Source organism: Ursus maritimus, unplaced genomic scaffold, assembly GCF_017311325.1.
Source record: "Ursus maritimus isolate PB19 unplaced genomic scaffold, ASM1731132v1 scaffold_13, whole genome shotgun sequence".
NCBI classification, from domain to species: Eukaryota; Metazoa; Chordata; class Mammalia; order Carnivora; family Ursidae; genus Ursus; species Ursus maritimus.
In genome coordinates this window covers 47,794,316-47,811,445 of record NW_024423675.1, presented here as the reverse complement: position 1 = coordinate 47,811,445, position 17,130 = coordinate 47,794,316, and the positions used below count along the sequence as shown (strand labels likewise).

Sequence of the window (17,130 nt, the reverse complement as noted above, 5' to 3'; positions counted from 1 at the left end):
AATGGGAAGTTGTTGTATTCTTAAAGCAGAAAACCCATTGCTCAGGGGCTCTCTGAGAGCTGACACAAGCGTCTGAATTGGGAGTATTGAGAGCAAGGGCTACAGTATAAACTGCTCGGATGGTTTCCTATGCCACCCTTTCCTGTGGTTCTTAACTACAATATTATGCCACCCAAATGAATGTGGAAATGTTTTATCTTTTTAAACTGAACATGTGTTCCTGAATAATCTCCAGCCTGATGCACCTGACCTTAAAGAGGAAGGAAGTATATGGAAAAAAGGTAGAAGGGGAGGCAGTAGTTAGAACAACTCATCCCCCAACATTTAAAAAAAATAGCACTGTAGGCAGCCTAAGTGTTTGTCCCTCAGTCATGCCAGAAGATGGAATATTTTTTGGCCGTCAGATTTACATTAACTCCCCAAAAGCTTCTAGGCCACCTGACACTTTTTAAATAGTCATTATATCCCAAAAGATCTTTAGGCATAGGCGTTTCTCCTAAGAGTGATTCCTAGATAAACCTGAAGGGATATTATGGTAATTTCTCAATGAATAGATTCTTCATTATGAAATAACCTGCATCTTATAAACGTGATTTTGGAGGGCTCTTATCTGAAGTTACCACAAATTGCCATTAGCAAATGAAAAACTTTTGCATCAGGATTGGCTATGTGCCCATAATTAATATTCTCAGTAATAACTTAGTGATGACTACAAATATGAGCATTAGCATAGCCTTTCAACATGCTCAAGTTTTCACGTGATTGCAAATTATTTCAATGCTGAAAGAGTTAGTGAATATTATGGCATTATAACTGGATGCTTTAGATTTATTAGTTGGAGGGTTATTTTCATCTTTCTGAAAAAAACTTAAATTTGTGCATCCCAAGTTTTATTTTTTTATTTTTTGTAAACCAGGTATCTGTAGGGAGGTACATACCTGATAGCAAATGGTTTTTGTAAAATTATTTGCTGTAAAGTCAAACTCAGAAAGCTCATGATTAGTACTACTCTTTGTTGGTGCTTATCCCTTATTTCACTCCAATTTTCATCAACATAAGTTCCATAAGTCATCAACTGGTAATTTTTCAATGTTGGACACCCTGAGAAATTGTAAATACTTCTGTCATAAGCTTTAGTATAGGAAAAATTAATGATTCGATGTTTGGTAAGGTGGTGTACTCTGTTACTTAATTTTAGTATATGTTGAATTATATTTTGTATTTTTGAAATACATAGCATTCCTTTGATTTATGAAATGCTTATAGAATCAAACTTCATTGCATATATTCAGTCTTATGTGCACAAACTCCAGATTACCGAATTAAAACCCTGTGCTAAATTGCTGGGCTATCATTAGAATTTCCATTCCTTATTCCCTTTGTGACATGTTACCAGGGAAAATTCATTGCTTTGAATAATAATGAGCTTGAGACAAATTTAGCTTTTGAAAGCTGATTAATGCCTCTCTCTGTTTTGAACACCTAATATATAAGCCACCTTTGCTTCTTTTTATAAAGAAAATTTAACGGATATTTTTCTATGAATTCCTACTTATTAAGTGTTGGAATGTGCTAATTTATCTTTAAAATGTTAATATAGATCTTGGGATGGAAATGTACTGGAGCTAGTAAAATATGAGACCATATGTGAGATGACATTATTAATATGTTACTAACTATAATTATTTGAGTTTTATGAGTCATATGAAGTAAAATCATCGCATATTCTCTGATAGTTTCAGAAGGAGAGATTTTTCCAACTTTATACGCTAGGGGTATAAACTTTTCAAGATATATTTAAAGATCCTGTGAATATCTAATGAACTTGTCATCATAAGCATTCTTGGACACTCCAGTGAATGGAAACCAATCCCATTTTTTATTGTTTGTTATTGAGATACAAATAGTTTAAGATGAGTTTGTGTGGCTGCAAGTTTCTAATAGCACTTTTTATCTGCAAAATTAATATGGGACTTCTTACTTTGGGTGAGGTAGCAGGTTTCTAGTAATATTAATCATGATGTTAGAAGTTGATTTATTAAAAGCAACTATATTAAGGACAAAGATAATAATTATGGGATTATTTGGCTACCAGCAATTAAAATTTACAGTAACAATAAGCTGAAAGATGATTTTGTGCCAACAGATCTGTGAAAAATACATAACACTGAATTATGAATAGAAACTTAAATGGATAAGAAAATAAAAGAATATCTCAGTAATACCCAGTGGAAAATTGCTCATCAGTTATCAAATGACACAAAAAGATCTTGTGAAAAAGCAAGATCCTCCTAGGGTAAATTCCCTGGAGTTAGTAGACAGAGCAATTTGGAATTGAATGGTATCACAGATATGCTATAGAGACCTTCCATCGATTGCTGATTTGTCAGAACTCAAAAGCATCAACAATGTATTAGGGTTTCAAGACTGTTAGTGGATGTATGGTTCTAGTAATTTATCCTCGAGTCCTTTATAAAAGGCTGTAAATATAGAAATACTTGAAGTTCTCTGCATCCAAACAAGATTTTAAAACTCTTCACACCCCCTTGGAGCCAAATATTCTATCTACTGCTTCTTATAGTAATTGTAGGCTGAAGATACATTTTTGTGTAGATAAAAGTATATGCGTTTGGGTAAGCGTTATTTTGTGTGTGTGTGTGTGAGATTAAGGGACTGCAGAGAGAAATGGGTATTGAAGTTCTTTCTTTGATTTAACATTTCTGTGAAATCACAATTCAAGATCTTTGGATAATTTTTCACAGCCATTACCCCATGTCAAATTCCAAAAGAGCTCAGTGTTTTAACTTGATGCCTACATGAAAAAATATTAGAACTAAGAACTTTAAAAAAAAAAAGTGTGCATAGGAAGAAAGAACAATAATGCGTTGCTAGTGATTGATTATCTCTCCTCTCCTGTTCCTCTACGTCTACTAGTGCAGTTCAGGTCTGGAATCAGTAGTTTGAGACCGTCTTCTTTTACTGGCTCAAACGCTTCTACACCCAATGCCAGAGTGATTGTTCTATGTACGGTTTTGTTGTTTCCCTCTAAAATCATCTTTGCTTCCCAAATTTTAATGACTATAGAAAACGCACCTTAATTTAGCATTTGATTATTCCACAAGTTGGCCTTTTTCAGTCTGTTCTATTCTTCTAGAAGAAGCTATGCTTCAGCCATTCCAGACCATCTCCTATACCTCAAATGTGCCTTGTTTCTTTTCCATATCCTTTGCGTTTTCTAAAAATGCCCTATTTTATCTTTCCACCATACTGTTTTTTTCCCCACTATAAATCCTACCCATTTGGGGGGCTAAATTTAAATTTCCTATATCTATGATTCCATCCCTGATCAACTGAACTAACAGCAAATGTTCTCTCTGAATTTTCAAAACATTTGGCAATGCACAGGGCTAATTCTAGCCACTTGACATCTTTGAACAAATTAGAAAAACCCATTCCATTCGGACATATAGTCCCATAAGCACAGAGCATGGTGAGCAGACTATGACTCTAAGTGAAGTAGGAAAAATTACCTCTTAATCCTTGCAGATGCTGCTCTTCACCAGAATGAGGGTCTTAATGAACAGAGATTCTGCAGACTTCCTTCAGTTCTCTTTTCTGTCACTGTCTGGTTGGCTGACCTTGAGTATATTATTTTACCTCTCTAGATGTAGTTTTCTTCCCTGGAAAATGGGGATAAGTAATATGAAATTCGTACTATTGCTAAGAATAATATATAAGATAATGAATGTAGATTGTCTAGCTGGATATTTGGCATATAAACCCTAATCAGTAAATTGTAACGACCTTTATAATTACTATGTTTTATGCTACCATCCTTAGTTTCAGGGCTAGTCTGTTTTTCTCCTTGAATTAAAGTTTCAGGTATGGAAATTAAATATATTTGTAGACACAAATGCACTTTTGGTTTTTTGACTGAAATGTTTACTGATGATCTTTGTCAGGTCAGTACCTCCTGAATAAATATTTACAAGACTACATTTCTTGAACCAAGATGTTATTTTCTCCTGCTCTTGACATTAGCTTGATACATACAGAAATACAAGACCAGAGACAGAAAATAAATACAAGGAAGGTAGTAGTCTTATTAATACCCTGACCTTGATTTAAAGTTATGATACATTTTGAGAAAGGCATTTGTTAGTATGATCAAACATTCCCACTCAACTAATGACAACACTTTCCATTTTCTGAAAGACAATTTGTGAAAAAATATCAGATTACTGACCACAAAAATGTCAAAACCACCTAGTTATCTGGAAAAAACAGCGGTAGAGATGATTCTCCATACAACACCAAAGAAAAAGACCTTAGCCTTGACCCATGGAGATTGCCTTCAAGGCGACAAAGTAATTTATTTTCCCAACCTAGGCTCATTCAAATTCTTGTCTTCTCCAGCAATATTCCTGCAGGTTATATTCGGTGGACCAAATTCATATCAGTCTTTTAACCTCTCCAGAGCTCTTTGTAACGGCGTGTGTCGGCTTTGAGTGGAACTTTTCCTACTTCGTAATTGGGCTCTTCATGCTGAGAAACCACTGGGGGATGCAGAGGGACAGCCAGGAAGATGTGAATGTAGGAGGGAATTGAGCCAAAAGAAGGTATATGTTAAACATTCATATATTTGCATTTGGAGAGTGTAAGTGACTTCAATATTTAGGTTATGTTTATATTTATTAAATATGAAAACCTCCGTGGGAAAAGGAAACATTCAAGTAAAAATTGACAATTTAAGCAAAAATAACAAATATTTGAATGTTTAGAAATATTTAAATGCTTCCAAATTCAGTTGGCTGCTTGTTAGATAAATGGATACTGTGGATAAGAAAGTAAACAACATTAGCATTGTTTCATTCCTCAATCCTGGTGTTTTACCTGTACTATGTATTTAGCTGAAAAAAAATGAGTGTAATGAATGCATTTAATCAGATATATGGAATTATTTCAATTTTATTTTATTAATTACTATTTTATGCTGTTTTGTTTTTTATTATTTTATTACTTCAGACATGATGCACAGGTAGATGGTAAAAGAACTAAAGTTTGTGAGAGGAACTTTTCTTACATGAAATCATTCTGTTTCATACAACTCATGAACAGTCGGAAGTCAACGAATCCAGTGCTTAACTACAGTCAGTTCTTCATGGGCTTCATGACTCAGTAGTTGCAACAAAATCAGAAGTTTGAATTACCAACTCCATTTTCGATAAGGAAGCCTTCTCATGCATGTTTAGTGTGTGAGATTCAATGCATTTTCAGAACTGAAAAATAAATACGAGTTTAGGCTATAAGACTAACCCCTTTACTTTTGTTTTTAGAAGTGACAAGCTAGAAGAAAGGAGTTCCAAACCATCAAATGTAGGAAATCTCTTTCAGTGAAATGAAATATTTCAGCTTTTCCAAATGCTTGAATCAACTGAACCTAAGGTAGTAGCCTAGCTTGGATCATAAATTCAACTATGGCATTTTAAAAATTTTTGAAAAATAATTAAAACTGAAAATGCCATTCCATTATGGGTTAGATTGTATAGAATGCTTTACATTGTTAATGTTTTGTGGTTTGCAAATATTTTTACATGCATTATTTTATATAATTTATATTATAAATTCATGACATGGGTTAGGCAGCTTTGGCTTAATAATATTTGCTTTTGCCAAGGTAAAGCCTCTATTAATCAAATTAAGTATCATGCTACTCTAAATAAAATTTAAAGCTGATTCTTTTTCTGACCTGACATTCACTGCTCTGGTTATTGTACCTATACTCAAATAGCACAGCTAAAAAGAAAACGCTGGAGATATAATAATTCTATTGTCATTCTTTTGTCATTTTGATTTTGTTCTTTTTGTGTTTATAAGCAGTTGATTCCTGAGATTCACAAAGTGTGAGCAGCACTCAGCAGGTGGCGCTAATGAGACACAAAATATTGAATTGTCAACTTCAACAGCCAGAGATTTAGTAGTTTAGTAATAAGGATGTTGGGGGGTAAAAACAGCCTGATTGCATTGTTTCTCATTTGAGAAGTGCTGATGCCACATCAAATGATTTTAGAGATTTATTCAAACCCTTCTTTATACTGAGTTTGAAGATAATGTTTATTTTTTCTTGCCTACTTCATAATATTTTTAAAAAATAGAGTACGTTCTTTCACTTCAAAACTAAACCTAGTCATTTGCCTGTATGAACGTCCTTCCTTTCAAATGCTGGAGGAGGGGGCAAAATGAATCACATTGTGGTTATTCCTTCAAGCACAAAATATGAAATTCAAAAGAGATTCTTAGGAGCTACTAACTCCCAAGAAATCATAATCCTATTTATCTTTGGGGAATACCTAGCAGACTACTTACCAGACCAACATTGGCCCAGCCTTCCAAGGCAGAAAATTCCTTTTGTTTTGTAGCTCTACTAAACATTCAGAATGAAAACCAGATATACGGTGGCATAAAGGAAAAATGAATTTTTCAGGATAAGGAAATGCTATTTAATTAGAAAGGATGGAAGTATTTGCTTATTTTGTCAATTTAGCAATTATGCTACACAACTAACATCTGCTCACGTGTTAGGAAGTACCTTGGTGGTTGCTGAGCGAGTTATTTGCGAGGTATCTCACCAAGAAAGAAAGAGTTGCATTTCAAATGGGGAATTCAGCGGAGTTTACTAAGAACACACTAATGCATGTTCTCTGAAGTCACATTTGTACACAGATTATATGGTCATTGACATTTCTGTTATCCACAGTTTTTCAAAGTTCAATTTTCTTCCAATAAAAACCAATCTCATTCCAATTCTGTGTTCTAATTTTAATAAAGTGATCAATTTCACATTTTTGTGAATCCTATTTGAAACTAGCGATACATACAAAAAACTTCCCTCTAAATGACTAAGGTTTAAGAGACTTCTAGCTACATAAAGGACAATTGAGTTAATTTTTTTTATAAGTAACATTAATGATTGGAAACTCATAGAAATCACGTTATTATATAACCAGAGCATTTTTTCCCCCTTCTCATTAGGAAAGGCATTTAACTTTGATTTTTATCAACAAATCAGAGATTATGACTGTTGTGTTCATTGCCGTTTCTCAACAAAAATGACCTCTTACCACGTCCAAGATTTTGTCATGCACAGTGATGTAAACCAAAGGCCATGCATCAGTGAATTCACGTATTTTGTGGGCATAGCCAGGATCTTTGATCATGTTACAGGGTCAAGTTGAAATGGTTTCCCAATGGGAGGAGTCTGCTGAGACAGCCAATTAATTTCTTAGTAGGATTATCTGAGAAAAACTTAATGTATTTCCTGTCTCCACAAGTTCCTTAATTGAACATGACTTATTTTGAGCTATCCATGGGAGCCAAGTTGTCAAGAAGATTGATGTGAATTACCTGCCCTATTTAGAAACTTTCATAATTTAGGGGGTCCATAGATTTTCTTTTCTTTTCTTTCTTTTAAGATTATTTATTTATTTATTTGACAGAGAGAGAGACAGCCAGGGAGAGAGGGCACACAAGCAGGGGAAGTGGAAGAGGCAGAAGCAGGCTGCCAGCAGGACCCTGGGATCAGGCCCGGATCCTAAGGCAGACACTTAAAGACTGAGCCACCCAGGTGCCTCGGGGGGGTCCATAGATTTTCTATACATTCTTAAGTGTTAAACACAGTAAGCTACTGAGACTCCTCTACTTTCTCCTTTCTTCATCTTCTTCTTAACACCTTTATTGATATATAATTCTCACCATATCATTCATCCATTTACAGGGTACAATTAAATTATTAATATATTCACAGTTGTGTTACCATCACCACAATCAATTTGAAAATAACTTGTCACCTTCGAAACAAGCCCCATACCCATCAACCTTTCCACACATCTTCTCCCAGCCCCCTCCCTCTACTCCTCAGTCCTAGGCAACCACTAAAGTATTTTTTAACCCTTTAGAATTGCCCATTCTGGACATTGCATATAAATTTTATACATTTCATTTCATATAATTGGAATCATACAGTATGTGGTCTTTTGTGATTGGCTTCTTAGCATAATATTTTAAAGGCTCATTTATACTGTGGAGTGTATCCGTCCTTGATTCCTTTTTAATGCCAAACAATATTCCATTGTACGGATATATTTTATTTATTCATCTATCAGTTGAGGGACTTTTAAGTTGTTTCCACATTTTGGCTATTATGAATAATGCTGTGATCGTAAAGTTTTTGTGTAATATATGATTTTGCTGGGCAAATACTTAGGAGTAGATTGCTTGGTACTTCTTTTTGTACCCTTTGGAGGAATAGCCTGTTTTCCGCAATGACTATATCATGTTTCATTTCTACCAGCAATGTATAAGCATTTGAATGTCTTCACATCCTTACCAACACTTGTGTCTGTTTGTCTTTTAGATTATAGCTCTCCTAGTAGGTACTAAGTGGTATCTCATTGTGTTTTGATTTGCATTTCCCCACTTGCTAATAATATTGAGCTTCTTTTCATGTGCTGATTGACCATTTATATCTCTTCTTTGGAGATCTCTTTGGATTTTTGCATCTTCCTTGGATTTATTTAGATATTTTGTGCATTTCTATATTGAGTTGTCTTTTTATTATTGAGTTGTAAGAGCTCTTCTAGATATATGATTTATAAATTCTGTTCTGGGTATTGTCTTTCCACTTTCTTGATGGTGTTCTGGAAAGCACAAAAGTGAAGCTCTTCTTTCATATTTGATTTGAGCAATTTGAGTCTTCTCTTGCTCTTGGTCAGTCTAGCTAAATTTTTATCAAGTTGTTTGATCTCTTCAAAGAATGAAGTTTTAATGTTTTTGATTTTCACTCTCATTTTTCTATTCTCTATTCCATTAATGTCTGCTCTAATTTTTATTATTTCCTTCCATCTGTTTGATTAGTTTAGGTTGTTCTTTTCATGCTTTAAGATGAAAGATTAAGATATTAAATTGAGATTTTTCTTCTTCTTTAATATAGGTGTTTAGAGCCATACATTTCTTTCTAAACACTAATTTGGTTGCATTTTGGTTTGTTGTATCTTTATTTTCATCTTAAAGTATTTTCTAATTTCCATTGTGATTTCTTATTTGACACATTGGATACTAAGGAATATGTTGTTTAATTTCCACATATTTGTGAATTTCCTAAATTTCTTTGTTATTGATTTAGAATTTTATTCCACTGTGGTCAGAAAACATTTTAATGTATTTAATGATTTTAATAATTTTACATTCATTGAAGGTTGTTTTGTGGCCTAGCATATGATCTATCCTGGAAAATGTTTCATATGTACTTGAGAAGAATATGTATTTTTCAGTTGCTGAGTAGACTGTTCTAATGATGTCTGTTAGGTCTAGTTGGTTTACAGTGTTAAGTCTTCCAGCTCCTTGTTGCGCCTTTGTCTAGTTGTACTAGCCATTATTGAAAGCGAGATACTAATATCACCAACTATGACTATTGAATTGCCAGTTTTCCCCTTAAGTTCTGTCAGTATTTGCTTCATGTATTTTGAGACTTGATTGTTATGTACAAATGTGTTTAGAATTGTTAAATATTCTTAATGAATTGACCCTTTTATCATTACAAAATGTCCTTCTTTATCTCTAGTAACCTCTTTGTTTTAAGGGCTATTTTGTCTGAAACTAGTATAGAACTCCAGCTCTCTCATGGCTGCTGCTTGCATATTTCTTTTTCCATTCTTTTCCTTTCAACCTATGTGTACCTTTTAATCTAAAGTGCGTCTGTCTCATGCAGAGTTAGATCTTTTTTTTTTTTTTAAGATTTTATTTATTTGAGAGACAGAGAGAGAGAGAGAGAGCACAAGCGAGGGAGAGGGGCAGAGGGAGAGGGGCAGAGGGAGAGGGGCAGAGGGAGAGGGGTAGAAGGAGATGGAGAAGCTGACTCCCTGCTTAAAAATTGTATTCCTCATACTCTGTTCCTTAAGACAGATACTTAACCAACTAAGCCACCCAGATGCCCTGATCTTGTTTTTAATACAGTCTGCCTGTTGCGGAAAAATAAAAATCAGACCCACGAGAGAACAAGTGATACTCGGAGAAGTAGGAGAACTCGGATTTGTTTTAGGCTGGTGGACCCAGATAAGCTCCTGCTTGAAATTCTGGGCCCGGAGCAACAGGGTTATAGGGCTTTTAAAGAGGACTGCAGATAGTCAGTTTCCAAGGGCTTGCTGACTGTTGGTAGGTGGGTTTAAACTGGGGGAGCCAGGGCTGCTTTAGGTGGGAACAGTAGCCAGGGAGCCTGTGGCGGGAAGCCTGCCTAAAGACGCGGAAACTGCTGGTTATCTCTTGCTCCCAGTGGGGCTTCTGGTTATCTCTAGCTTATTGTTAGTAACTTTGCATCTTCTGGGGCCTGCTCCGGGCAATTTTCCTCTTCAGCCAATCTCTGCTTATTGTTTGGACTTTTTTTTTTTTTTAAGATTTTTTTTATTTATTTATTTGACAGAGAGAGACACAGGAAACACAAGCAAGGGCAGTGGGAGAGGGAGAAGCAGGCTTTCCACTGAGCAGGGAGCCCGGTACGGGGCTCAATCCCAGGTCCTGGGATCATGACCTAAGCCGAAGGCAGACACTTAATGACTGAGCCACTGAGGCACCCCTTGTTTGGATTGTTTAATCCACTCACCTTTTATGTTGTTACTGATATAGTTGGATTTGTGTGACATTTTTCTTTTTGTTTTTTGCATCTCATACTTCTTTGTTTTTCTGTTCCTCTTTTATTGCTCTCTTTTGTATATAGTAAATATTTTCTAGTTTGACATTTTAATTCTTTAAATAATGATGCAGGAGAGCTGGGTTCATGTCTCATGGAGTCGAAGAATGAATCTCACAGACAAAGGAGAGTGAGTAAAGCAACGGAAGTTTATTAAGTGAAGATAAACAAAATGCACTCGAGTGAGAGGGGTCCCGACTGCATTGCCTCTGAGGGCCTTTAGGCTTGGTCTTTTATAGAAAACTAACCAGGGAACTTAAATCCTTTTAACATGACATTGAGCAAGGACTAATGATAATACCTTCAATGGCTTACTTCCTTTTTAGGGTCTGGCTATTCTTTGTTGGTCACTGGTGATTATCAGAAAAAAGACACCCACCCCACACACCTAGGGTAGGGTGGTCCGTTTTGTTCCCTTATCTCTGGTTTCCCCCGCACCTCCACATTTTTGGGATTTCTGTGACCCAGAGCAAAAAACCCCCCATCTATCCCTCCCTACCTAGCCCCGCCTGCCCCTTACTCAATATTTTTTTACTATATGTTTTGTGTTATTTTCCTTGTGGTTGCTCTAGGCCTTACCATATATATCTTATCAGAATCTATTTTTGATTTATACTCAATTAATACCAGTTTATGTGTAGTAAAAGACCAACAATAACATTGTTATAATTTTTACTTTATGTAGTTATTCCTTTTAAAGATGCTGGGAGAAGAAGAAAGAGCAAGTATGTCAATATTGTTTGTTACAGTAACTTTCCTATTTACCATTCCTGGTTCTTTTCAGTTGTTTTTGTGGATTCTCTTTATTTGTTCTTACGGATTTGTCTGGTGTCTTTTTCCTACTCCTATATAGTTCTGTTCCCACCCACCTATTTTGTGCATTAATTGTCAAATATTACTATATTTGTGTATATTATAGGCCCAACAATACAATTTTATACGTATTGCTGTGTACAGTTGCTTTTTAAAATAAGTTAAAAGAAGAAAAAGGAAGGACTATGCATGTGCTGTCCTTTCTAATTAAATTTACCCACATTCTTTGATTTTTCATGTGGATTTGAACTACTGTCAGGTTCACTTTTTTTGCTTCATTGTTTTCAACAGGGTCTTTCAGCTTGAACTTCCTCATACTCTGTTCCTGATACAGTAAATTCTCTTAGGGAAAGCTTCTCTGCTTTCATAGCTTCTCTCTTCCTTGTGCAAAATCTCTTTCTCACTGAATGCTGTTTTGATTATGATGTACCTTGGTACCTTTTTTGAAGTCATAAGTAGGGTTTATTTAAAAAAACAAAAACAATCCCAAATAAGACTTCTTTTGACATTAAAATATAGAACAGATAATTCGATCAAGGAGTTCTTACAAACATAAGTATCTACGTAACATGCAACACTTTATAACTAAATACGATTTTATCCTATTTTGTTTTAAAAAGACTTTATTTTTTTTTTTTAAAGATTTTATTTATTTATTTATTTGACAGAGCTAGAGACAGCCAGTGAGAGAGGGAACACAAGCAGGGGGAGTGGGAGAGGAAGAAGCAGGCTCACAGCAGAGGAGCCTGATGTGGGGCTCGATCCCATAGCGCCGGGATCACGCCCTGAGCCGAAGGCAGACGCTTAACCGCTGTGCCACCCAGGCGCCCCTAAAAAGACTTTATTTTTAAAGCAATTTTTAAAAAGCTTTATTTTCTTTATTTTAGAGAGTGAGAGTGTGGAGGAGGATGGGGAGAGGGAGAGGAGAGAGAGAATCTCAAGCAGACTCCCCGCTGAGCGTAAAGCCCCAGGTAAGACTCCATCTAACCACCTGTGAGATCATAACCCTGAGATCACCACCTAAGCTGAAATCCACAGCTGGTCGCTCAACTGACTGAGCCACACAGGAGCCCCTTTAAGAGCAATTTTTAAAGTGGCTTTAGATTCACACACACAAAAATTGAAAGTTACAGAGATTTTCTCTACATTCCCTCCCCTCGTGTGTGCACAACCTCACTATCAACATCCTGCATGGGTTGATACATTTGTTATAATTAATAAATCTATATTGACAGATCATTATCACCCGGAGTCCATAATTTACATTAGAGTTCACCCTTGGCATTGTGTTTTCTATGGCTTTTGACAAGTGTATAATGGCATGCACCCGCCATTACAATATCATACAGAGTAGTTTCACCATCCTCAAGAGTCTCTGTGCACTGCCTCTTTTCCTCTCCATCCTCCATAAGGTAACCTCTGGCAACTACTGATCCTTTTACTGTCTCCACAGTTTTGTGTTTTCCAGAATATCACACGGTTGGAATCATACAATATGTATCCTTTTCAGATTGGTTTCTTTCACTTTGTAAGATGCATTTAAGTTTCTTCCATATCTTTTCCTGGCTTGATAGCTCATTTTTTATATTTATTTATTTATTTGAGAGAGAGAGAGAGAGCATGAGCAGGGTGAGAGGCAGAGGGAGAAGCAGACTCCTTGCTGAGCAGGGAGCCCTATGCAGGGCTTGATCCCAGGACCCTGGGATCATGACCTGAGCCGAAGGTAGTAACTTAACTGACTGAGCCACCCAGGTGCCCCCATAGCTCATTTTTTAGGGCTGAATAACATTCCATTGTCTGTATATACCATATTTTATATGTCCACTTACTGAAGGACATCTTGGTTACTTCCAAGTTTTGGCAATTATGAATTAAGTTGCTGTAAACTTCCATATGCAGGATTTTGTGTGGACATTAAGTTTTCAATTCATTTGAGTAAATACTAAGAAGTACAACTGATACATTTTGTAAGAACATATTTAGTTTTGTAAGAAAGTCCAAACTGTATTCCAAAGTGGCTGGAGCATTTTGCATTTCCAGCAGCAATAGATGAGAGTTCCTGTTGTTTCACATCCTCATTATTGTTTGGTGTTATCAGTTTTTTGGGTTTTGGCCATTTTAATAGGTGTGTACTGGTATCTCGTTTTGTTGTTGTTGTTGTTTTGAATTTAAGTGCTTTTTATTTTTTGACAACCTACATGACATTTTTTCCCCTTAAAAACAATGCCTCTGCTCTGAATAAATCAAGGTGAAGATAAATGAAGAGCTCAAGATGACAACAGTCCCTTTGTCTAAGTCCTGGTGTTGTGTGGATGAAAAGCAGCAGTCAGTTATGACAACAGGTGATAACATCCAAAGTAGTAGCCAAATGTGTTAACATTTTTTCACAGCTAAACCATCCTTAAAGTAAATCACATATGGGGTCACACCATCCTCATGGTGCTCCAGGATAACAACCGTGTCATCTGGGTTCATGTTTTTATGAATAAAGAACTGGTTGTTTTTGAAATTAGCAAGGATGTGCTTGATTTGTCCTGTAGCCCCTGTCATAAAAGGTTTTACTCACTATGGTCATTAATCTAAGTTTGCCTTTGATTGATTTCATATAGTCTTTGATGTACTTCTTGGGGGTTTCTTTTGTGACTCTGGTTCCTTGTGATGGTTCATGACAATATCAACACCAGTGATTCCTGTGCTTTGGGTACGTTTGCCCTTGGGGCCTGCAGTGAAGGCAGGTTCACCAATGAGCGACTCATCAGAGTTACTGTCTTACTGGCCATATTCCCCTCCACCTCCAGGCACAACCCAGCTCATCATGGCTGACAAGATCCCAGTAGATGATCATGACAATGGCTGGAGAGAGTTGATGGTAGTGCTAGCCTAGCAGGAGCTCACAGCTGGAAGTAAGTGGTATGCAGCCAGAAGGCGTGCTGGGGAGTGGGGAGTGGGTGGAAAAGCTATCTGTTCAGATTTTTTGCCTACTTTTTAACTGGGTTTTTTGGTTTTTTTATTGTTGAGTATTAAGTATTTTTGGATAACAATCATTTACCAGCTATATGTCTTAGAAATATTTTTTTCCCAGTTTGTGGCTTGTCTTCTCATTTTCTTGACTGTATTTTTGCGGAGCAGAAGTATATGATTTCAACTCGTTAATTTGGTCAATCTTATTGATTCTTTCTTTATGCATTGGGCTTTTGATATTGTATCTAAAAAATTATTGCATCCAAGGTCATCTAGGTTTTCTCCTATGTTACTTCTAGGAGTTTTATTGTTTTATGTTTTACACTTAGGTTGATGGTTAATTTGTGTGGGGTATAAGGTCTGCGTCTTGATTTTTTCTTTTTTTTTTTTTTTTTTTTTGCACATGGATTTTTTTTTCTAGCACAATTTGCTGAAAGACAATCTTTGCTCCATAGTATTACCTTGGCTTCTTTGTCAGATATCAGTTGACTATATTTATGTGAACCTATTTCTGCACACTTGATTCTATCCCATTGATTTATCTGTTTATTCTTTTGCCAATACCATATTGTCTTGATCACTGTAGCTCTATAGTAAATCTTGAAGTCAGGTAGTGTAAATTCTCTGACTTTGTTCTTTTTCAATATTGTGTTGGATATTATGGGTCTTTTGCTTTTCTGTATAAACCTCAGATTCACTTTGTCAATATCCACAAATTAACTTAAGATTTTGACTGATATTGCATTGTAGATCAAGTTGGGAAAAAATGATATCTTAAAAATATTGAGTCTTCCTATCCATGAATGTGGATATCTCTCCATTTATTTCATTCCTTTATTTATGTGATTTCTTTTATAAGAGTTTTATAGCTTTCCTCATATAGATCTTATATATCTTTTTTCAGATTTGTACAAGTATTTTATTTTGGGGATACTAGGGTAACTGGTATTGCATTTTTAATTTCAAATTCCACTTATTCACTGCTAGTATATAAAAAACCAATTGACTTTTATATATTAACCTTGTATCCTGCAACCTTGCTACAATTGCTTTTTAGTTGCAAGTTTTTGTTGTTGCTGAATTTTTTGGGTTGTCTATATAATCTTGCCATTTTTGAACAGTGACAGTTTCATTTCCTCCTTCCTAATCAGTATACCTTTCATTTTCTTTTCTTGCCCTATTGCATTGCTAAGATTTCCAGTACAATGTGGAATAAAAGTAGTGAAAGAGATCATCCTTTCCTTGTTCCCAATCTTAGTGGGAAAGCTTCCAGTTTCTCTTCTTCGTAGAATTTTCTTCATGTTTCTTCCGCCTGGTATTTGCTTTCATCGAATGTGAAAAAATACAGAGCCACTATTTTAATTTTTTTCTCTCCTGTCCTTCAGGAACCTAATTACAGAAAGATTAGGCCACTGAATGCTTCCCTCAGTGCATTGATACACTGTTCTTTTTTTTTTTTTTTCCAGTTTTTTTTTTTCTCTCAGTATTTTATTTTGGATAATTTCTATTACTACATTTCAAATTCACTGATCTTTTCTGCAGTGTTTGATCTGCTCTTAATCCTATAAAATTTATTTCCCATCACAGACATTGTTTTTTCCTCTGTAGAAATTGAATATGTCTTTTTATAGTCACTATTTCTCTGTGTTAATGCTAATGTTTTCTTCTTCCTTCTCAAACACATGGTATAAGGTTTTAGTTACATTTTTAATATCCTTATCTATTTACTGTATCATCTGTATCATTATTGGTTTAGTTTCCATTGACTGATTTTTTCTTTTTTTCTTTTTGGTTCTGATTTCCAGCTTATTTGCATGAATTTTAAATAACAAAGAATGTTTATATATACTTCCGAATAGATTTTGTTCATTTTAGGGCAATGAAATGTATATTATATATTTTATAAACATTGAATTCTTCAGTATTAAAAAGGTGTCCCTCAATTATATAGAAATCACATTTTTTCCCACACTTTATTCTCTTGGAAGAATGAGTTACAGTGGACTTTGAAGTCAAATTTAATAAGCTTCAAAATACAGTATTACTAAACTCTTTAGGAAATTAAGCAAGTTATCTTGCCTCTATGAGTTTTGATCATCTCATATGTAAAATTAAGACTCAAATATGTACCTCATAGAATACTTATAAACGTTAAATTAGATGTAACTCTAAGGAACCTAATGTGATGTATAGAACATTGACTATAATAAAAAAAAAATTGTCCCCATACAAATGAGACAATACCCGTGCACCTATATGTAATTTTGTGATATATCTAAATAATACATACATAAGTATAATAACTTTATAATATTTTAATAAAATATCAGTAAGGCTATTATTATTAAAGCATTCATTACACTCTCCAATCTCATGAACCTAAGACTTTGAGTAAATACATATGGATTCACTTAAAATGCAAAAATTTCAATAATCTAGATACCTCATTTCTACAATGCCAAGCAATTGGATATTTATTAATCCAGTTTTTAGACTAAACATTTTTCTCATCTAAATGCTTAGGATCATCAGACACAGTCAGAGGAGAATACAGATATTCATACAGCAATTTAGACTACGATATGTTTTCATATAAAAAAGATTAGAATGGGATA

At 35.1% G+C, this 17,130-nt stretch overlaps 1 pseudogene; it reads right to left on the bottom strand.

Annotated features, from left to right (window-relative positions):
- Nucleotides 1-13,790: 13,790 nt before the first annotated feature.
- Nucleotides 13,791-15,816, bottom strand: LOC103666983 (annotated as a pseudogene).
- Nucleotides 15,817-17,130: the final 1,314 nt, after the last annotated feature.